The sequence below is a fragment of the Capsicum annuum genome, chromosome 12, assembly GCF_002878395.1.
Source record: "Capsicum annuum cultivar UCD-10X-F1 chromosome 12, UCD10Xv1.1, whole genome shotgun sequence".
NCBI lineage: Eukaryota > Viridiplantae > Streptophyta > Magnoliopsida > Solanales > Solanaceae > Capsicum > Capsicum annuum.
Genome location: NC_061122.1, coordinates 4,663,083 through 4,687,038, shown reverse-complemented (window position 1 = coordinate 4,687,038; position 23,956 = coordinate 4,663,083). Strand labels below are relative to the sequence as shown.

General features: G+C 33.6%; 1 long non-coding RNA gene across 1 annotated transcript; it reads left to right on the top strand.

The window, feature by feature from the left end:
• The first annotated feature begins 4,020 nt into the window (after positions 1 to 4,020).
• LOC124889272 lies at positions 4,021 to 11,232 on the top strand. The gene is made up of 2 exons (XR_007048113.1): positions 4,021 to 4,360; positions 4,753 to 11,232. It is a non-coding gene; the product is annotated as an uncharacterized LOC124889272 (long non-coding RNA).
• The last annotated feature ends 12,724 nt before the right edge of the window (positions 11,233 to 23,956 follow it).

Sequence of the window (23,956 nt, the reverse complement as noted above, 5' to 3'; positions counted from 1 at the left end):
GGTAGGTGTGATGTGTTTTATTTTGATTGGGTAGGTTGTTAGGATGTGTTGTCAATTTTTGGTTGGTTGGGTTGTTAGAATATTAGGATAAAACAAAATTAGTTAGGGGGTTGTTATTTTTTGTCATTTTGTGGAGGGATTATCACACGGGTGAGGGTACACGGTAGGATAAGGTAAACAATAGGTAAAAACGATATCGGGGAGGGACAAAATTAGGTGTCTGCAATTATAAATTTAAAAAAATATATTAAATACTATTTATAGAAAAATTAAATTTTTTATATAAAAAAATTTAGATGGAGTTGATATTTCTTGTTCAGAATACTATATGTCAAGAAATTAATGCATTGACTCTATTATTAATTAAAAAAAATTAGAAAAAATTGATTATATAATTTTAAAAATACACTTTATAAAAATAATTATTTTTTCTTAAAAATGTTAGGCCTTTGTTCGATTTTGGCCTTAGGCCACAGAGTCGCTTGAAACGCCCCTGAGAATAGTGTGGTGTAAGAATAACTTAAATAATGGTCAGGTATTGGGATTGTAGAGATTTCATTTAATCCCATTAACTCCCACGATATTTTCACCTATAAGATGTTTGGTAAAATTAAAAAGTACTTAAAAAAAAAAGTTAAAAACTGATTAAAAGAATCAAAAAGTGAGAAGCTGGGTACCCCCAACTTTTTACTTTTCAGATTAAAATTCTTTTAGGTTTGACCAAAACATTTGTTTTTTTATCCTCTATATTTTTTATCATCTTTTTTCTTTGTTTTCATCGAAATCATCATTAATCGGAGGTTTGTTCAAAAATTTTATTTTAAAATTAAAAATTATACATAATTCACCTTATTTATGGTGTTAACAACTTTAAGGACATTTAAGTCATTTTAACAACAAAAAAGTACTTCACATCACTTGTTTATCAAACATATCAACAATTTTTCTTTAGTTTCAGAATTTCTATCCAAACACTTATTTGATTAATTTATAAGACTTATTTTAAGCTTTTAATCACTTAAACTAATTTTTTTTTTTAATCTTATCCAAACGGGCTCTAATCTGTTTGGATAGAATTAAAATCTAATCAAATTAGATTTTAATTTATTTTTTTTTAGTTTTTTTAGGTGTTTGATAAAATTAAAAATTTCTTTAAAAAAATTAAAAACGGATTAAAGAAAAACAAAAAATGAGAAGCTTGGACCCAATTTTTCACTTTTTAGATTAAAATTCTATTATGTTTGACCAAACCATTTACTTTTCTATCCCTTATATTTTTCTTTAATTCCAACAATACCTTAAACTTATAGCCCTTAAATATATGATTTTTCTTTCTTTTTCTCTTTGGCTCTTTTCTTCGTCTCTTTCCTCCAATTTTCTCTTCATCTTTATCCTTTGTTTTCAGCAAATCCATTATTACATTGGAGATTCGCTTAAAAATTTCATTTTAGAATTAAAAATTATAAATAATTTACATTCTTTATGATGTCAACAATTTTAAGGACATTTAAGTCATTTTGACAACAAAAAATTTTTTAACATCACTTATTTCCCAAACACCTCAACGATTTCTTTCAGTTTCAACACTTCTATCTAAACACTTATCTACTTAATTTATAAATACTTGTTTTAAATTTTTAAGCGCTTAAGCTAATCAGCTATTTTTTTAATCGAAGGACTCTTAGTAAACTCCCACCATTTACTTTTCCACCTAACATTGAGAGTGTGATTATTTTCTCTTTAAACATGATTGTTATGATTGTTCACCATTGTTCTTTACCAGCATCTGTCTTCTGGTCCTAGGAGATTGAATAATTTTTTTTATCTTTTGCTATTTTATCAATTATTGTACGATCGATTGTTTAATTTGTTATTTTGATTATTACTATTATTAATATTAAAGAATTACTCTTATTTAGATAATTACATTGCTTTAGACCCCATTCAAACAAAACTCAACTAACATATAATTTGAAAAAGAATCGTAGTTAAGGGATCATACACATATTTCAACTAAGATATTAGGGTATATAGTTAGTGGTTACCTTTTCCAGCATTATTAGGTTTGTTTGGTATGGAAGCGCAATATTATTTTTTATTTTTTTCATATTTGGTTGGTCGAACAAATTCTGCAAGTTCATTAAAAATGAGGAGAGTGAATTTCTGATGAGAATAGGAAAAAAAAGTTTTATAAATAACATTTCATTAGATTATTTTCTTCTCACCCCATCCCCCGCCCCACCAAAAGCCACCCCACCTCTCACACTCGATCCTTATTGCTTGCTTAGAATATTCACAAATTTGCAAAAAAAAAAAAAAAAAAAAAAAAAAACTAATATCTTGATCAAATTGAATTTCAATCAAAAAAGTAAAAAGAAAGTTGAAGCTAGGGGATCTGGTCGAAAAATGGGCCAACACCATCCACCTAAAGAAACTGAAAAATTAATTGATTGTGAGAACAAAACTTATTTTCAACTTTATCTTATTTTTATGATTGAGAGGGCGATTGCTGGCAGTAGCGGAGTCACTTTTGTTCCAGGAGGTCATCCAAACCTCCTTCGACAGAACATTATACTATTTTTACAAGATTAAAATATTTTTTATGCATATATATAGTAGATGTTGAATTATTATTAGTTCATACATATATTTTTGAATCCCTCAATAAAAATTTTTCTCTCTGTCATTGATCGCGGGTCACTAAAAGGAAAATAAATGCAGCATCGACCCTACCACTTGGACTATATCTCAATCCCATCATAATTTGTGATTAAAGTTGTCAGTGGAATATTTTCATTTTATAAAAAAAATAACTTTTGAGAAATAGTTATTTATTTATTTAGATTAATAAAGAAGGAAATAATATGGGTCCTCCATGAGGTCAATTCAGAAAATAAAATAACAAGGAAAAAAAAAGGGAAAAGATATCTATTTGAAATAGTTGTACTATGTGTGAAAAAATTTATTGTTATAGCTCATTTTAATTAACTTAGTTAAAGATTTAAAATCTTTTGGCTTTAAAAGATTAAACCATTTTAATCTAAACAAACATGACTTTGTAATTATGATCCATAACTATGTAATCTTTTGTACAGTTTCATATGTATATCAATATAATTACCTTTGATATTGTACTTTTTATTCGTTGATATGAATTGTATTTTTTAATGCAATTTGAACCATACAAAAATATAAAGTACAAATTATATACATTGATATGGATTATATTTATTGATATAACTTGTACCATACAAATACAAATAATAAATTTATATTAAGTGATATATTTATATTTGTATATGATAGGCTCAAACAAATAAAAATGATGCGAAAACTTATTTATATATAAATACAAATAATACAATATATATACTGACTGTAGAACCACCCAAATATACAAATGATAAATTTATATCAAATGATAAATTTGAGAAAGAGATGAAAATATAAAGTATAAAGAGTGAGAGAAAGGTGAAATACAAATTATAATATATAAAAAAAAAATAGAACGAGGAAGACAAATAAACAAAACAAAAGAGAAAAGAGAGAATCCGGGAAAAAGGCGAATGAGATTAGGAGAGAGGTGAGAGAAATCTTTGTTTTTGTTTAGCATCTCAAATAGTACTATATTTCTTCGTTTCATTTTAATTCACCCTTTTTGACTTAGCATATTTTTTAAAAAATTATTTAATAGAGTTTTATTTTACTAAAATAATTTTATTAATTATACATTAAAAATATAAATTTGAATAAATACACTTTGTTTAATTATTTAATGTTGAGGGTAATATTAGAAGAACACAATAAAATTTTCTTGATTTCATCAAAGGGACAACTAATTTGAAACAAAATTTTTTAGAAAAAGGATCAACTAAAACGAAACGAAGGAAGTATTAGTTATGAATTGTAAGTAGCAAATCGTTGTTAAGGAGAGATAATTTTTGTCATCAAGTTTGCTATTTTGGAAAATTCCATTTTATCTAATTCATATTTTATCCAATTCATTTCAACTAATATTTATATGGATAGAATGTAATTCAATTTATTTTAACTCATTTCATTTTCAATTCGCGTATTAACCACCACCAACTTGCACTTAGTGATTATTGTATCAGAAAGGGCCTATTATTGTTCATACATGAGTATATCCAGAAATATCAACCACTTCTTTTTAGTGTACAATAATATTACTTTCTCTTTCCTCTTATTGCTACACATATTACATTACTCAGAAAAATCAAGAATCACCAAAAAAACGAAAAATGGAAAAATCACATGAGAATGAGCATCCAATTAAGGCATTTGGATGGGCAGCTAGAGACACTTCTGGTGTTCTTTCTCCTCTCAATTTTTCAAGAAGGTACAAATTGATTCATTATTTTTATGGATTCTTTGGTTTGAAAATTATATCATCTCCGTCTTAATATATGTGACACATTTTTTTAAAATTAGTTCCAAAAAGAACGTCACCTTATGATAATTAGAAATAATTTAGCTTGAAACATTATAATTTATAACCGTACAAATATCTCAAGATTGTTTTAGTTCACAAGTTTCAAAAGTTCTCTTGTTTTCTTAAACACCGTGTCAAGTGAAATGATGCCACATATAATGAGACAGAGGAAATAATAGATGTTTAAGGTGGTCTGCGTACACGTTTACCCTTCCTAAATCACACTAAGTGAAATTATACTGAATATGTTATTATCGTTGTAATTTAATTTGGGTTGAAATGGATGATGATTGATGCAGGATGACTGGTGAAAAAGATGTGCAGTTCAAAGTATTATATTGTGGAATTTGTCAAACTGATCTTCATTAGATCAACAATGATTGGGGCATCACCAAATATCCTATTGTACCTGGGCAAGTTTACTCTTTAATGCATTCTTTATTTTACTTTTTATGTTCTTTATTTGTGATCGCCAAAATTTTTTATTGTGCATATAGGTAACAAAAACTTGTAAGAAGCGTTGAATCGATTTTACATTAGAGAATTTTCTAGTGTAACTTTCTGAATTATTATAGATGTAGCTGTATTTCCGCTCATTACAAAATGATAGATTATACCTAGAATATATACACAAAGCTAGATACAAAAAGGTCAAGATCAGATCCCTCATATCGTGCTTTTTACCTACAATATGTGACTATGTGTACCTACAATATTTGACTGTGTATCTAACACAATCTAACAATTGATATACTTTGACAAATATCTTGACATTGGTATCTGACTATCTTATCACTCCCCCTCAAGTTGGAGCTACATGTCCTATGCTCCGAACTTGCCACAAATGTATCTAATCCGAGCTCCTCTAAGGGACTTAGTCAAAATATCTGCCAATTGATCATTTGAACCGACGAAGCTGGTGGCCATACATCCGGATTCAATCTTCTACCTAATAAAATGATAGTCCACTTCTATATGTTTCGTTTTTTCATGGAAAACTGAATTTGAGGCAATATGTAGGGCGGCCTGATTGTCATATATAAACCTCATCTGTTTGAATTCAACACATTTTAACTCTTGGAGAAGTTGTTTCAACCAATTAAGCTCGCATGTAACAAGGGCCATAGCTCGATATTCATCTTCCACATTAGATCTGGCAACAACATCTTGCTTCTTACTTTTTCAAGAAATTAAATTGCCTCCAATCATGACGCAATACCCAAACGTAGAGCGTCTATCTATTGGAGAACCTGCCCAATCCGCATTAGAATATCCAACAATGTTTCTGTGACCTTTGTCTTAATATATCAATCCTTCTCCTGGAGCTCTTTTGACATATCGGAGGATGCGAATTACTGCATTCCAATGATCTTGACATGGAGCTTGGAGAAACTGACTAACCACACTTACTGCAAATGAAATATCCGGGCGTGTGATAGTGAGATAATTCAGTTTACCGACCAATCTTTTATATCTACCGGGATCTTTCAGTGGCCTCCCTTGTCCAGGGACGAGTTTAATGTTTGGATCCATAGAAGTGTCAATCGATTTGCAATTTAACATGCATGTCTTTTTTAATATGTCTAAAGCATATTTTCTTTGTGAGATAGCAATACTTGTCTTGGATTGTGCTACCTCAATTCCCAAAATATACTTTAACTTCCCCAAATCTTTGGTTTGAATGTGACTGAACAAATGTTGTCAACATAAACGACCAAATATGACAATGTCGTCAACATAAACGACCAGATAAATGTTCTTTTCTGGACCATTATGTCAATAGAACACAAAGTGGTCTGCTTTACTTTGAGACATGCCAAATTGTTGGACGACAGAACTAAATCTGCCAAACCATGCCCTTGGAGATTGCTTGAGGCCATATAGAGAACGTTTGAGACTGCAAACGAAGTCTGACTCCCCCTGAGCAACAAATCCAGGAGGTTGCTCCATATAAACTTCCTCAGCAAGTTCACCATGCAAAAATGCATTCTTAATATCTAGTTGATGAAGCGGCCAATGATGCATTGCTGCCAAGGAGATAATCAAGCGAACAGATGCAATTTCCGAAACTGGAGAGAATGTATCACCATAGTCAAGATCATAAATCTGGGTCTACCCTTTGGCAACAAGGCGAGCTTTCAGTCGATCAACTGTTCCATCCAAACCCACTTTTACCATATAGATCCATCGACTTCCAACAGTAGATTTTCCCTTCGTTAACTGGACCAACTCCCAAGTGTTATTGGTCTGTAAAATATTCATTTCTTCGATCATAGCATCTCTCTACCCTGGATGTTCTAGTGCTTCACTAATAGTTTTTGGTACAGGTACATTAAATAGGGTAGACACAAAGGTATAATATAATAGGGACAACCGATGATAACTTAAACAGTTATATCTTTATGGTTGTTGATTTTGTGTAGTACGTATACCTTTGCGTATGGCAATTGGTGGGGTCACTGCATCTGATGAAGGCATGACGGGAGAAGGTGATGACGGAGCAAGACATGAGTCATCGGGAGCGACCAATGTATCAGGACTAGGAGTAGTGCTATAATTATCATTGTTAAGAGAACGAGCAGGCCGAGTGTATACTTGTAGAGGAAGAGCGGTTTGAGGGTTTTCTGAAATAGGGACTTGTTGCAGAGGAAGTATAGGTACTGACAAAACTTGAGGAATTAAACTTCTGCTTATAGTGCTTGGTATAAAATAGGGAGATGTTTCAAAAAATGTCACATCTGCACTAATAAAATATTTATTTATTTTTGGATCATAGCATTTGTAACCTTTTTGGTGACAAGAGTATTCTAGAAAGGCACACTTCATTGATTTTGGTTGGAGTTTGTCATTTCTAGTACTTTGATCATGGACAAAGCAAACACATCCAAACACTCTCAAAGGTAAATGATAAGGATTTTGACCTGGAAAAAGAATTGAGTGAGGACTTTGTTGTTGCAACACAGTGGAGGGCATTCTATTGATCAAATAACAAGCAGCGAGAACAACATTTCCCCAAAAACAAAGAGGAACGTGATGGTGTATAAGTAAAGTACGAGCAGTTTCGATGAGATGCTTATTTTTACATTCGGTGACTCCATTTTGTTGAGGAGTATATACACAAGATGTCTGATGAGTGATTCCTGAGACAACATGAAACTAGAAAAGGGAGAAGATAAGTACTCTTTGGCATTATCACTGCGTAATACCTTTAGAAACACCAAATTGATTATTTATCTCAGCACAAAATTTTTGAAAAATAAAGAATACTTCAGAATGATTTTTCATCAAATATACCCATGTGCAACGGGAGAAGTCATTAATAAAGATAACAAAATACTGAATCCTAGACTTAAAACGACACGACTAGGACCCCATATATCTGAGTGAACAATGTCAAATATACATGTGGGCCCTGTTATTGACACTTTTGGAAAATGAAGTATGACTATATTTCCCAAGTTGACATGACTCACATTCAAAAGAAGACAAAGAGAAAAGACTAGGGATTAACTTTTGAAGTTTTGCGAGACTCGGATGACCATAACGGCTGTGGAGAAAATCAACTAAGGAAGCAGAAGTGAAGGCAACTGGTGGTGGAGATTTTGACATGTGATATAGTCCCTGTTACTCATATCCTATTTCAATCGTCTTCCCCGTTCTCTAGTCCTGTACAACAACAGAGTTCGCCAAAAAAGTGACACCATAATTTAGGTGCTTGATTAATTTGCTTATAGATATCAAATTAAATGGACATTCAGGAGCAAATAAAGATGAGTTTAAGGAAATAGAAGGAAGAAGTTGCACGTCCCCTATTCCTTTTACTGCAGTTCATGATCCATTAGCAAGGGTAACTGCGGAGAGGGTTGTGGAATGAATAAGATTTGAGAAAAGATTTTGATTACCAGAGATATGGTCAGATGCACTAGAATCCACTATCCATGGGCAAGTGGGTGAAGACCTGGTTAGACAAGCAAAGGAATTACCAATTTGTGGGGTGCTAGCTAAAGGTGATTGTTGCGTAGCCGCTTGATACTGCAAGTAATCATTATAATCTGCTCCAGAAAAAGTAATAGAATTAGACAGTTGACCCTCTATATCTTTACGGATCTGAGCCACATGAGCTGTACTACAATTGTTAATACGTTGTGGTCGACCATGCAATTTCCAACAAGTCTGTCGAGTATGGCCTAGCTTGTTGCAATAGTTGCAATAGGGTCTAGAGTTTCTAATGTTTCTCCTTTGCTGGACATTTTGTTCCTGTGAGTTCTCATTTTTCACAGCTAATACAGATGTCTCAACGTTATTGGTATCATTTGTTTTTGAACTAATACACAACAATGGAGCTGAAACGTCGATTACAGAAGGAACTGATGAACTTGCCAAGATTTGATCCCTTATAGGACTCAAATCAGATCGAAGTCCTTTTAGTGCTAGAACCATCAAGAACTTATCTCTTTGTTGCTCCTGATGAGAGAGTCAAATTAATCTTTCAAGGTATCGATTTGTCCTAAATAACTCGCCATATCTTCATTATTCTGCTGAAGTTGGACCAAGTCTGAGACAACCTTGTATATGCGTTGTATGTCATTCATATACAAAGTCTTAGCTTTAGTCCAAACTTTATAGCAATTTTTACAAGATTGAAATAGATTAAGTTAGGATCCAAAGAATTTCATACGAGATTGCATAATTGAGAATCAATTTGAGTCCACTTAGTCCTTTCACTAGTAACAATATCACTAGTATTTTTAAATGATCCTCATATCCTTATCCCATAAACCATATCTCGACAGATGAAGACCATGGTGTGTAATTATTACTACCTTCCAATTTTATGGTAGTTATAATAGGAGAACTTGAAATAGAGGAAAACATGGATTTGAAATTTCCTGAAGATTCAGTTTTCTATGAGACACTAGTTAGAGATTCACCTTTCTCTGACATTATGGCTTCAACAACTAACTGAAATTCTAAAAAAATGAGTTACAAAAAAAAGAATTTTTTTTTGGTTAATAGAACTTGAAACAAAGGAAATAAAAGAACAAGGTTCCTCTTGGTGACTAAAGATCTTGTAGAACTATTTCGATCTTAAATGAACAAGAGCTACGCCAGAAAAAGGAAGAAACAGTCGATGAAGATGACTGGTTTTACTGAAAATTATATGAGTGATGGGTAAGATTAGAATAAACGATTGGACCTCATAAACTCAGAATGACAGTTTGACATGGTCAGGAAAACCTACAGGAAGTGCTGCTAGTAAAGGAAGAAGCTGGAATAGTTATGGAAAATCTATCAAAACAGTCACCGAAAAAGGCAACTTGAGCCTCTACAAAGACAGCAGGAATCTCTGATACCATATTACAGATGTAGCTGTATTTCAGCTCATTACAAAATGATAGATTATACCTAGAATATATACACAAAGCTAGGTACAAAAAGGTCAATATCAGATCCCTAATATCCTGCTCTTTACCTACAATATGTGACTATGTGTACCTACAATATTTGACTATGTGTATCTATAACACAATCTAACAATTGATATACTTTGACAAATATCTTGACATTGGTATCTGACTATCTTAACATGAATAAATCCAATAAAATGCTTCAATATTTTTGAGGGATCCATGCAATTTAAATTTGGACCATATTGTAAATATTTAAACCTCAAAAATAATTATGTAAATACTAGAGTGGACCCGTTCATATTACAAATGGGCAGGACAGTTCGATGCACTAAGCTCCCACTATGCATGGGGTCAGTGAAGGATCGGACTACAAAAATCTATTGAATGCAACCTTATCCTACATTTCTGCAAGAGTATGTTTCCACTTTTCACAGCTTGAACCGGTTACCTCTTTTGTCATTCATATTACAAATGTATGGAGGAATTGATTAACAAGAAACTTATGTGTTGGAGGTCAATATAGTTTTGAATTTATGAAGTTAATATAGTTTTGAATTTATGAAATCAAAATTATGTCAATCTCAATTGTTTTTGCAAGCATGAAATTGTTGGTGTGGTAACTGAGGTTGGTAACAAGGTAGACAAGTTTAAAGTCGGAGAAAAAGTAGGTGTTGGATACTGATGTTGCATTTTTTAATATTATCATAATCCTAAGTGTTGCACTACTCCTTTATCATAATTATAGTGGTGTACTCAACAATATTATCATAATCCTAAGTGCTGCACTACTCCTTTATCATAATTATAATGGTGCACTAAACAGTTCTTAATGCCATGCACTCCTAGAATTGGTTTTCTTTTATATATATATTCATCATTAAGCCATTATATATACATCCTAACAATTGTTTTATTGGTCTGAGAAAACAAAGAGAAATCTAACAATCTACGTTGTATTATTCATATTAAAGAGAGTTTGCTAGTTGAAGGGAGGTGTTCTTTTAGTGGAGCTTTGAATTCAATTCTTGTCTAGAGTTGTAGAGTTATTGTGAGAAGACTGTTGTATCCTGGAGGGGACAAGTCAAAAGGATAACTGCTGGACCGGTGAAACACTTGCTGCAGTGGGCTTGAATCTCCTTAAAGAGAGCAAGATATCCGTGCCTCAGCCAAAGAAGAAGAAGATAATTTTTTTTTATTTTCTTCACTTGTAATTTTCAGTTGTATTATTATTGTAATTTCACCAACAATTTTAAGAAAATTCAAATGACAACAACTGAAAAATCCATGGATGTCAAGATAGGAGATCTTAACAAGTCATTCTGGTTCAACGAGACTCACTTCAAGAGGTGGAAGGGTAAAGTGTTTTTCTATTTGAGTTTTCTTGATGTCTCTTACATTTTAACTGCGAAGAATCCAAGCAAAGTAGATAACTCTTCTATGAGTGATGAAGAACTCATTTCTCTTGAAGAGAAAGTGAAAAAATACAACAATGACTCCTGTAAGTATCGGTATTTTTTACTTAATAGTCTGTCTGATATTTTTATGATTATTATGATAAAACTTACTCTAGTGAAAAAAAAAAATTTAAAAAGCATTGTAGAGTAAGTATGACACTGAGGAGGCGGGAGCGAAAAAATATGCGGCTAGCAGATTTTTCAGTTTCCAAATAGTGGACGACAAATTAACGGTAGACCAAGTTCAAGACATTATAATGATCGTTGGCGAACTTAGGTCCGAAGAAGTCAAAAATGGAGATAACCTTATTGTTTGTGGCATAATTGATAAACTTCCACCTTTGTGGAAAGAATTTCAAGAAACTATGCGCCACAAGCAAAAGGAAACTTCTCTTGAGACTTTGATAATGAGAATCCGCATGGAAGAAGAAGCAAGGGGCCAAGATGTACTTATGCAAATAGAAGAGAACAACATCACACCGAAGGTAAATTTAACTTCAAGTAATGCTACCCCTGAACCTAACAAAAATACTATTTTGAAGCCTAAGAAGAAAAAATTCAAGAAAAATAATGGTAGACATCTCAAAAATAATAATGGTGGAAACAACCAAACAAACAAATCAACATTTACAAGAAAAAGGACCATGCTTTGTCTATGGCAAGAGTGAGAATATTGCTCGATTTTGCAGGTATTAGAAACGTGGGCCTACACCTCAGGAAAATGTTACCGAAGAACCATTTGTGGCAGTGATAACAGACATAAACATGATGGTGAATGTTGATGGATGGTGGGCTGACTCTGGTGCAAACCGTCATGTCTGTTATGACAAAGACTGGTTTAAAAAATATACAAAATTTGAGGAGTTCAAAACCATCATGGTTGGAGATTCACACACAATTCAAGTACTTGGAATGGGAGATGTCGAATTGAGATTTACTTCTGGAAGGGTATTAATCTTAAAAGATGTACTTTATATTCCTTCTATGAGAAAAATTTTGATGTCTAGTTTTCTTCATAGTAAAGCAGGTTTCAAACAGATTATTGAATCTAGCCAATATGTAATTGTTAAAAATAATATTTTTGTGGGAAAAGGGTATGCATATGATGGTATTTCAAGTTGAGTGTTGAAATGAATAAAACATCTACTTTTGTTTACATGCTTTCTTCTACTAATTTTTGGCGTACTCGTTTGTGTCATATAAATGATCGTTATATGGGAATCATGAGTAGTTTAGGATTAATTCCAATGATCAAAAAGAACTTTGAAAAAATGTGAGGCTTGTAGTAAAGCCAAAATCACAAGAAGGCCTCATTTTCAAGTTTAAAGTAAAACTGAATTATTAGAATTAATTCATACTGATATTTGTGAACTTGGTGTAATTTTAACTCGTGGAGGAAATAGATATTTTATCACTTTTATTGATGATTTTTGTAAGTTTACATATGCTTACTTAATCAAAAATAAAAGTGATTCTTTTGAGAATTTTAAAACTTTTCTCCATGAAGTTGAAAATCAGTTTAGTAGAAAAATAAAAAGAATAAAAAGTGATAGAGGCCGTGAATATGAGTCACATGAGTTCAATTCTTTTGTTAGATCATTGGGTATAATTCATCAAACTACTCCTCCTTATTCTCCTGCATCTAACGGTGTAGCGGAAAGGAAGAATAGAACTTTGGTTGAGTTAACTAATGTCATGTTAATTGAGTCTTGTGCACCTTTAAGTTTTTGGGGTGAAGCTCTTTTGACTGCTTGTTATGTGTTGATTTGTGTGCCTCATAAAAGGACCAAATTAACGTCTTTTGAATTGTGGAAAGGTCATAGCCAAATTTGGGATATCTAAGAGTTTGGGGTTGCTTAGCCTATGTAAGGTTAATGGATCCTAAAATCTCTAAGTTGGGTAAAAAAGTTACTACTTGTGCTTTCCTTGGTTATGCTTCAAATAGTACGGCCTATAGATTTTTTAATATTGAAGATAGTGTGGTAATAGAATCAGGTGATGCTATTTTTCATGAAAATAAATTTCCTTTTGATTCTAAAAATAGTGGGGGTCATGGGACTGAAAAAATATTTTGTTACCACCTAATTCTTCTACCTCTACTTCAAAAAATAAAGAAAATGATTTTGAGTTAAGAAGTAAACGAGCTAGAGTAGAAAAAGACTTTGGTCCTGATTATTATATTTTTAACGTTGGAGATGACCCTATCACTTTAAAAGAAGTTTTGCCTTCACATGCTGCTATTTTCTGAAAAGAGGCTGTAAATGATGAAATGGAATCGCTAATTTCCAATAAAACTTGGAAGCTAGTTGATTTACTATCGGGTTGTAAAATAATTGGATGTAAATGGGTCTTACGTAAAAAATTAAAATCGAATGGATCTGTTGATAAATATAAAGTTAGGCTAGTGGCTAAAGGTTTTAAACAACTAGAAGGCCTAGAATTTTTTTATACTTTTTCACCAGTAACTAGAATTACATTCATTAGACTTTTAATTGCTATTGCGGCAATATTTGATTTACAAATTCATCAAATGGATGTAAAAACTGCTTTTTAAACGGAGACCTAAATGAGGAGATTTACATGGAATAACCCAAGTGGTTTGTTGAGGCTGGTCAAGAAAGAAAAGTGTGTAAACTTAATAAATCCCTATATGGCTTGAAACAGGCACCAAAGCAATGACATGAAAAGTTTGATTTCTGCATAATTAATAATGGGTTTAAAACAAATGAGTGTGATAAGTGTATATTTCATAAGTTTTGGAATAATTCAAATGTTATTATTTGCCTATATGTTGATGATTTATTGATCTTTGCTCAAAATGAATATTATTGATGAAACTAAAAGTATTCTTAGAAGCCATTTTGAAATGAAAGATCTTGGTGAGACAAATTTTATTCTAGGAATAAAAATTACTATAACATGTGATGGATTTTCCTGACCAGTCACAGTATGTTGAGACAATATTGAAAAAATATAATTTTCTTGATTGCAAGTATGTTGTAACTCCATTTGATTCTAGTGTTCACTTGTTTCCTGTTAAAAGTGAAAATGATGTAATAAATCAAAAGGAATATGCGAGCATAATTGGAAGTTTGAGATATGTGACCGATTGCACTAGGCCTGATATTGAATATGTAGTAGGAGTACTTAGCAGGTTTACTAGAAAGCCAGGTAATGAACATTTGCATGCTATAATCAGAGTAATGAGATATTTAATTGGAACGAAAAAATTATGGTTTGTCCTATAATAAATATCCTGATGTACTTGAAGGCTTTTGTGATGCGGATTGGAACACTTTATCAGGTGATTCCTTATAAACTATTGGTTATGTGTTTACTTTTGGTGGCGGTGTTATTTGTTGGAAGTCAAAAAAGCAAACAATTATTGCTAACTCTACCATGGAGGCTAAATTAATTGCTTTAGCTTCAGCTAGTAAGGAAGCGAATTGGTTGAGAGATTTGTTATTTCAAATACCTTATTTTGAAAAATCAATTCCTTCTATTTTAATTCACTGGGATAGCACCATTGCAATTGGTAGAGTTTAAAATCGTTATTACAATGGTAAATCCAGACCTATACGGAGAAAACACAGTAATGTGAGATCATATTTGACAAATGGTACTATTAATGTTGATTATGTCAAATCTTGTGATAATCTTGCAGATCCGTTGACTAAAGCTTTAGCAAGAGAAAAGGTCTGGAGCACATCAAGGGGGATGGGATTGAAGCCTATTTAATCTTGAGTCATATGTGAGGAAACCCAACCTAGGGACTAGAGATCCTATAACCAGGTTTAATGGAAAACACAAATCACATGATGACTTGTTGTAAAAAATGCACTATTTATTTATCCCTTCCTATGATGTGAGTGCATTGGCCTATAATAATTGTGAGGTTGAGTTTATTAAACTTTTAATGAATATCTGTAGCTCATATGAGTGGGGTGCTAAATTACAGGAGCACTCTCGACAAATTTCACTTTTGTGTGTGTGGAGGTAGGACGCTTTCTATGAGAATTAGGCTCATTCTCAAAAGACACTCATTAAAATCGAGATAGCACAAGACCGTAATGTGCTAGCTATAAAACTCATGTCAACACCTTGACTATTATATGTAAGCAGTAACTTTTTATTTCCCTTAAGTAGTCATAGTTCAAGCTTGAGACCACTACGACTCTGGAGTAAAAATTACTGTTTTACTAAGTAAAGGTTCAATGCAGAGCACACCTTCATTATGCATGGTAGTATTTCTTCAACTATTGAACTCGCTTTTTAATATTACAAAAATGAGTGGGGAATTGATGTTGCATTTTTTAACATTATCATAATCCTAAGTGCTGCACTACTCTTTATCATAATTATAGTGGTGCACTCAACAATATTATCATAATCCTAAGTGTTGCACTACTCCTTTATCATAATTATAGTGGTGCACCAAACAATTCTTAATGCCATGCACTCCTAGAATTGGTTTTCTTTTATATATATACATATATAGTCATCATCAAGCCATTATATATACATCCCACCAATTGTTCTATTGGTTTGGGAGAACAAGGAGAAAGCTAACAATTTACGTTGTATTATTCATATTAAAGAGAGTTTGCTAGTTGAAGGGAGGTGTTCTTTTAGTGGAGCTTTGAACTCAACTCTTGTCTAGAGTTGTTGAGTTATTGTAAGAAGGCTATTGTATTCTAGAGGGGACAAGTCAAGAGGATAACTGCTGGACCGGTGAAACATTTGCTGCAGTGGGCTTGAATCTCCGTAAAGAGAGCGAGATATTTGCGCCTCAACCAAAGAAGAAGAAGATAATTTTTTTTATTTTCTTCACTTGTAATTTTCAGTTGTATTATTATTGTAATTTCACCAATAGATACTTAGTAGGATCATGTCGAAAATGTGAGACATACTTAACACTGTTGGGTTCAATATGTATGAACAATGTGTGAATGGAAAATGAAGGGACAAAACCTTTGAGGAAAACACATATTGTTTTGGAAAAGGAGTGACTATTTAGATAGTTGTGTCATTTCAGAAAAAGACACAATATTTCAAATGAATAGACATGACTCTTCCAAAGGATACTCCTTTTCAGATGAACCATTTCCACCTTTGGAAAGGGCATTTGATGGCTATATAAACCTGGATTTATCCACAGGTTTAGGCATGAAAAATTTTCTAAATATACAAACTCTTCTTGTCTTCAAAACATTCTGTGTGATCAATCAAATCGTTAAGTGAGTTCGAAGAGATTTCAATTGTTTGAGGTACCGATACAGTTGGTTTGTTTGGCCAGTTTATCTTGGGAGGAAAATTCCACAACTTCGAGTACTTGAGGGGAATTATTTCCTTAAGGACACTCCGTAAATTCGGAGGACTTGGTCATTTCTGTTTTATCTTAATTTCTGAAAAATAAAACAGACTTCTTTGAAAGATTATTTTGATCTTGTGTTGAGGGTGTTGTTGTACTTCATAGTGTTCTTGTTTTAAACTTGAACTAGTGTTGAAGTAGTGTTGCGAAAATACAGATTGTGTGTAACCGAAAAACTACCATCTTAAGGAAATAAATTTTGAAAAAGAAAGAAAAAAATATTTTTTTTCTTGTTTCATGAAATTTTCTTTTCACTGAAGTTTTTTTTTCCAGAATTTGTATTACTTGGTTTTGGAGATTAAAGCTTTAAGATTTCTACTCCGTTTGAACTTAACTAGTGATTCGAAGACATAAAATCTTCATCACAAGTTAAAGATCACTCGGTTGACGATTGAAAGTCATAAAAACTTCATCGTTAACTAGAAACAAGAAGAAAAGTTTAAAGTTGCTTAACTTTATAAGTACTATTCCAAAAATACTAAATTTTATTGTCTTGTGGTGACAGAAAAAATGACTAATGAAAGTCAAATGAAAGATGCAACAACGACTGTGGGGGCAACTAATATTGCTTCAACAAGTCGAGTAAATGCTCTACAACCAATGGCACCTACGGAGAAGCCCAAAAAATTTGCGGGCATTGACTTTAAGCGATGGTAGCAGAAGATGTTCTTCTACCTCACAACACTATGTATTCAAAGGTTCACTAGTGAGGATGCTCCTGAGGTGCTTGAGGGACCCTCGGACAAAGAGTGTTTCATAATTGTAGAGGGTTGAAAACACTCGGACTTCCTTTACAGGATTTATATATTGAGTGGTCTCCAAGACGACCTCTACAATGTTTACAGTGAAACTAAGACATCGAAGGAATTATGGGGGGAACTAGAACAACAGAGATGTGGGAATTAAGAAGTTCTTTGTTCCAAGGTTCCTGAACTTTAAAATGATAGATAGTAAATCGGTTGTCTCTCAAGTGCAGGAATTGCAAGTAATCATCCACGATCACCTAGTAGAAGGTATATCTTTGAAAAATACCTTAGTTGAACAAATTGAAAATGTTCTAAGTACTCACATAAACTGTATTGTAGGTTTGATTGTGAATGATGTATTTCAAGTAGCAGTGATAATAGAGAAGCTACCACCTATGTGGAAAGACTTCAAAAACTACTTGAAGCACAAATGCAAGGAGATGACTGTCGAAGATCTTACTGTCCGACTGCGTATTGAAGAGGATAATAAAGCTATCTAGAGAAGTTCAAAAGGGAATTCTACAATCAATGGAGCACATATTGTAGAAGATGACCAAAAAAATTCTAAGAAAAGGAAGAAAGTTGAATGAGGAAGCAATCAACCAAAGAAGAAGTTCAAGAGAAAGTGGTTCAACTGTGGCAAGATTGACCACAAGTCCATGGATTGTCGTTCCCCTAAGAAAGGCAATAAAAAGGACCAAGCAAATATGATTGAGTCCAATAAAGAATGTGATGATCTGTGTGCTATGTTTTCAGAAAGCAACTTGGTGGGGAATCCTCGCGGGAGGTGGATGGATTCTGGTGTCACCCACCATTTTTGTGCCAATAAAGAGTTGTTTTCATCATTCGGTCTGGCTCAAGTAGAAGAAATGATCTACATGGATAACTACGCTATGACTAAGGTAGAAGGAACAGGAAAACTGGGCTTGAAAATGACTTCAGGAAAGGTCTTGACACTTAATAATGTCTTGTACGTTTCGAAATTACGTAGGAACTTAATTTCTATTTCACTTCTAAACAAGAACGGATTCAAATGTGTAACCATTTCTGGAAAAATTATAATTAGCAAAGGAGAAGTGTATGTAGGAAAGGCTATCTCACCGAGGGCCTTTATAAGATGAATGTAATGAATGTTAAAATCAATAAAAGTTTAAATTCTTCTTACTTGCTTGAGTCTTATAATTTGTGGCATGAACGTTTAGGTCATGTTAATTACAAAACATTATGAAAACTGATTAACTTAGAAGTTTTACCAAACTTTGAGTGCAATAAATCAAAGTGTCAAACGTGTGTGGAATCAAAGTATGCAAACCATCCTTATAAGTCCGTTGAAAGAAATTTCAATCCCTTAGACTTAATACATACTGACATTTGTGATATGAAGTCAACACCATCACGGGGTAAGAAAAAATATTTCATAATGTTTATTAACGATTGCACTAGATATTTTTATGTCTACTTGCTAAATAGTAAGGATAAAGCAATAGATGCGTTTAGGCAATACAAAAATGAAGTTGAAAATTGTAGACACCTAATTTCGTCCCTCCCGAAGACCCTAATTACACATTTTTATCCCTGTGTTACCACGTGCCCTCACCCATATGATTATATCCCATAAAAATACAAAAATAACAAACCCACTAACAAACCTAATCCCCAATTATTATTTTGTAACAAAATTAACCACTCCTTCTATCAATTTTGAACAACACATCACTACCCCATGCCCCCATACCCTACCCCACCTACCCTACCCCAATACCCCACCCACGTGACCCTCACAATAAAAGAAAACACACACATACTCTTAAAAGGGAATGCTGGACTATCAAAAACCAAAAAAAAAAATAGCCGCATCAGCTATCTCTCTCTCGGTCTACGATCTCTCTCTCTTCCTCTATCCTATCTGGCCGTCGATGGGCGGAGCACCACGACAGTTACCCCCAATTACTAACGCCATCATCATCGCACCGCCTTTCACCCAAGAAAGCTAGCACGTCATCCCCCTCTGCTTTAGCCTCCTCTACCGTCTCCACCGCCACCACTTCCAATCGGTCGACCACCACCTGCCGCCGCCTAGCCACTCCATATTCTAATCAATTGACGCCAGAAAAGAGTAAATTTTATGATAGATTCTCTGAATCCATCTCGGAAATTTGGTTTTTCAATAGGACTTCGAGTTTGAAATTTGCATTGAATTGGTTTGTCGATGGTGCTTTGTCACTGTTGAGGTCTCGGGTTACTCGGAAATGGGTCGGTGGGTTAGTTCGTTCAACGAGCCCGGTTAAAAAATTCTCAATACTGTTCCATTTTCTACCGATTTCTAGCTGAATCCAGCTCGAAACAGTGAGGTTCACTGGAATCTATTTCGGCATTTTTGTTTGTTGTCCCGTTTGAGTCCATCGGAACTCAGATTATATAAGATTCGGTCTTCCATTAGGTCGTTTGAGGCTTCAGTTCAGATTGCTATTTTTTTATTTTTTTTCGAGTTGGATTCATCGCTGTTGAGGTTCTATTCGAAATTCCAAGTGCGGGTTTTCTTATTATAAACAAAGATCAGATTGTTGAAAGGTCCATTTCCTTAACCCGCTCTCTTTTATTTATCTTGGTATATTGAATTGGTTGTGATTATGTGTGTTGTGATTATGTTTTGTTGGACTTTGTTGATGTCGATTATTATGATCATGATGTTTGGTGGGTCAATTTTTGGTGGTTTGAAGAATGAATTTGATCATGTTTTAATGGATTGATAAGGGGATTTAGGGAAGGAATGGAGAAATTGATAAAAGATTGAATGTAGATTGATGTTGGCTTGTTGTCTTTTGTTCCATTCGGTACAAGTGAATGTGATAGATTTATACCATAATGAAATGGATAGGCAATATAGGTTCGGGTAGGCAAGAATTTAAGATTGATGTTTTGGTTGAATGTTGGAATGTGCGTGTGAATGTTTTTCTTTCTAGTTTGTCGCATTTAATTCAATTATATAATTTGGCCGGGGAATGTACCGAAGTATCTGTATATATTTATTCACCGGGGAATGCCCCGAAGTACCTTGTAATTGGAAGATGTTCGTAGTGAAGGCCCGAGGCGTCGGGTGAAGCGGTAGAGCGTAGTATCGGATTAGTTTAGGGTAGAATAGATTTATATTTCCGCATTATTTATTTTTGGACTGTATAATTGGACTGTACTTTACATTTTTGGATTATTTTGTTTTGTTTATTGTTGGATTATTTTGCGTGCTTTTGTGTGGTTTATACATTTCGTAATGCCAAAATAGTTGATACACTCTACCAAGCGACCGTGGTTGAACCACGGGATCGAGGGGTTCCTAACACCTTCCCCTCGATTAACAAAATTCCTTAGCCAGAGCCTCTGTTCGCAAACCAGTTTAAAGAGTCAAATGGTTTTGAAAAGGATTTTCCAATGGTGACTTGGCAAACCAGATTATGCCAAGTGGCGACTCTAAATAAAAAATGTAAATAATGCTTTTTCGAAACAAATTTTCATCTTTTGTCACTTTCATAATTAAAACCCTTTCGAACATTAAATGATAAATTTTTTTAGAGTACGTAAAAAGGGGGTGTGACAAAAATCAGTTAGAGAAAAAGATAAAAATGATAAGAAGTGATAGGGGCGGAGAATATGAATCTTCCTTCGCCGAAATATGTGTAGAGAATGGAATCGTTCAAACTAAAACCCCGTATTCACCTTAATATAATGGAATTACGGAAATAAAAAAACTGAACTTTGAAGGAAATGATGAATTCCTTACTTATAAGTTCCAGTTTACCGCAAAACTTGTGGGGGGAGGCTATCCTTACAGCCAATCGTATACTCAATAGAGTTCCTCATAGTAAGACACAATCAATTCCTTATGAAAAATGGAAAGAAAGGAAACCCAACTTGAAATATTTCAAAGTGTGGGGGTGTCTAGCAAATGTCCAAGTTCCTATGCCTAAAAGGGTTAAGATAGGACCTAAGACGGTGGACCACGTGTTCATAGGATATGCTAAAAGCAGTAAAGCATGTCGGTTTTTGGTTCATAAATCCAAACATCCGAATAGAAACGAAAATGCGTTAATTGAATCAGATAATACAGAATTCTTTGAAAACATTTACCTGTATAAAGTTATACATGAATAGTCTAGTGGAGGATCTAAACGACCTCGAGATGGACCAAGTGAGAATGTACATAATGAAAATAATCCAAGATGTAGTACACTTCAAAGAACATCAACTTCGTTTGGATCAGATTTTGTAATATTTCTCTAAGAAAATGAACCTCAAACGTTTAAAGAAGCGATGTAGTCGTCAAACTTATCCTTTTGGAAAGAGGTAGTCAATAGTGAGATTGATTCAATCTTAAGCAACCATACATGGGAATTGATTGATCTTCCTCCAGGAAACAAACCATTAGGTTCTAAATGGATCTTTAAAAGAAAAATGAAGGCGGATGATACTATTGACAAATACAAGGCAAGACTTGTAGTAAAATGCTTCAAATAGAAAGAAGGCCTTGATTACTTTGATACATACTCGCCAGTAACAAAGATAACATCGATTAGAATATTAATTGCCTTGGTGGCGGTATATGATCTCGAAATACATCACATAGATGTAAAAACTGCATTCCTAAATGGATAATTGGAGGAAGAAATTGACATGGAACAGCCTGAGGGTTTTGTTGTTCCAGGAAAGGAGAATAAGGTGTGTAAACTTATTGTCATTGTATGGACTAAAACAAGAATCTAAACAATGGCATGGAAAGTTTGACCAAACCATGTTGGCAAATGGGTTTAAGATAAATGAATGTGATAAATATGTTTACATTAAAGACACTCCAAATTACCAAGTCATTATTTGTTTATATATGGATGATATATTGATCATCAGTAGAGATATTTCTGACATAAATGCAACGAAACAAATGCTCGAGAGCAAGTTTGATATGAAAGACCTTGGAGTTGCGGATGTGATCTTAGGTATAAGAATCCATAGAACTCCAAAAGGATTGGCATTGTCGCAGTCTCATTATATCAAAAATGTACTTGACAAATTCAAGTATATGGAATTCGGTATTGCCAAGACTCTTTTGAATATGAGCTTTGCACTTCAAAAGAATGAAGGTAAAAGTGACTCACAATTGGAGTACACAAAAGTATTGGGATATTTAATATATATAATGAACTGTACATGACCAGACATAGCATGCGCTATCAGTAAGTTGAGTCGGTACACGAGTAATCCTAACAAAACTCATTGGATGGCAATGAAAAGAGTTTTGGGGTATCTTAACTACACTCAATACTATGCTTTGCATTGTAATAAATATCCCAAGGTACTTGAAGGATATAGTGATGCAAATTGGATCACTGGGTCGAAAGAAGTAAAATTCATAAGTGGATATGTATTTGTTATCGGTGGAGGAGTAGTCTCTTGAAAATCATCCAAACAGACTTATATTGCTCGCTCTACAATGGAATTTGAATTTATAGCATTGGATAAAGCCGGTGAAGAAGCAGAATGGCTCCGAAATTTCTTAAAAGATATTTCTTATTGGCCCAAACTAGTGGCACCAGTATGTATACACTGTGATAGTCAAGCGGCAATAGGTAGGGCAGGGAGCATGATGTACAATGGTAAATCTCATCACATACGACGGAGACATAATACCATTAGGGAACTTCTCTCTAGTGAAATTATCACTGTTGACTATGTAAAGTCAAAGGATAATATGTCGGATCCACTTACAAAAGGCCTATCTAGAGAAGGAGTGGAAAGGACATCCAAAGGAATGGGTTTAAGGCCTAGGACAAGTCAGCATGGCGGTAACTTCACCTAGCAGACTGGAGATTCCAAGGGCTAGGTTCGAGGAGATCAAACAAAGTTGTGTCTGAAAGGTTCAACATTGTCAAAATACTGAATCATTCTTATGATGTAGACAATGTTTAGTAAACAAGGATAAGACTTAAGGTGATAAGTCTTTTAATGATTATCTAAATTTGGCAGATTTGACCAAATACTTTAATCTATGGGATTGAAAGTTTAGAAATCACCTATGTGAGGGCGAAGTGGAAGCCGCTTCAAGGAGAATGTTAGTAAAGTCCTATTCTCTAAGCTCTCATGAATCCGGGACGCGTTCATGGCTGAAAAGAACAAAATTGTGAGAATCATAAATGGTAAAAGGCTGGTTGTGTGACATATGTTGTCTAGGTGTACATTAAATCTGGACGGTTTAAAGATATCAAATATACCGATTGACCGAGTGCATCCAATGCATGTTCACTACGGAAAGTTCAAAGGGAAATCCACTTATCCAGATGCAATCAGTCTTTGTTTGATGATCACATACTTTTTCATAAAATTTTATAAAAAAATAGTCATTTTCCATTCATGTGGGGGATTGTTGGGTTCAATATGTATGAAAAAGGTGTGAATGGAAAATGAAGGGATACAACCTTTGAGAAAAAGACATATTGTTTTGGAAAAGGAGTGACTATTCAAATAGTTGTGTCTGT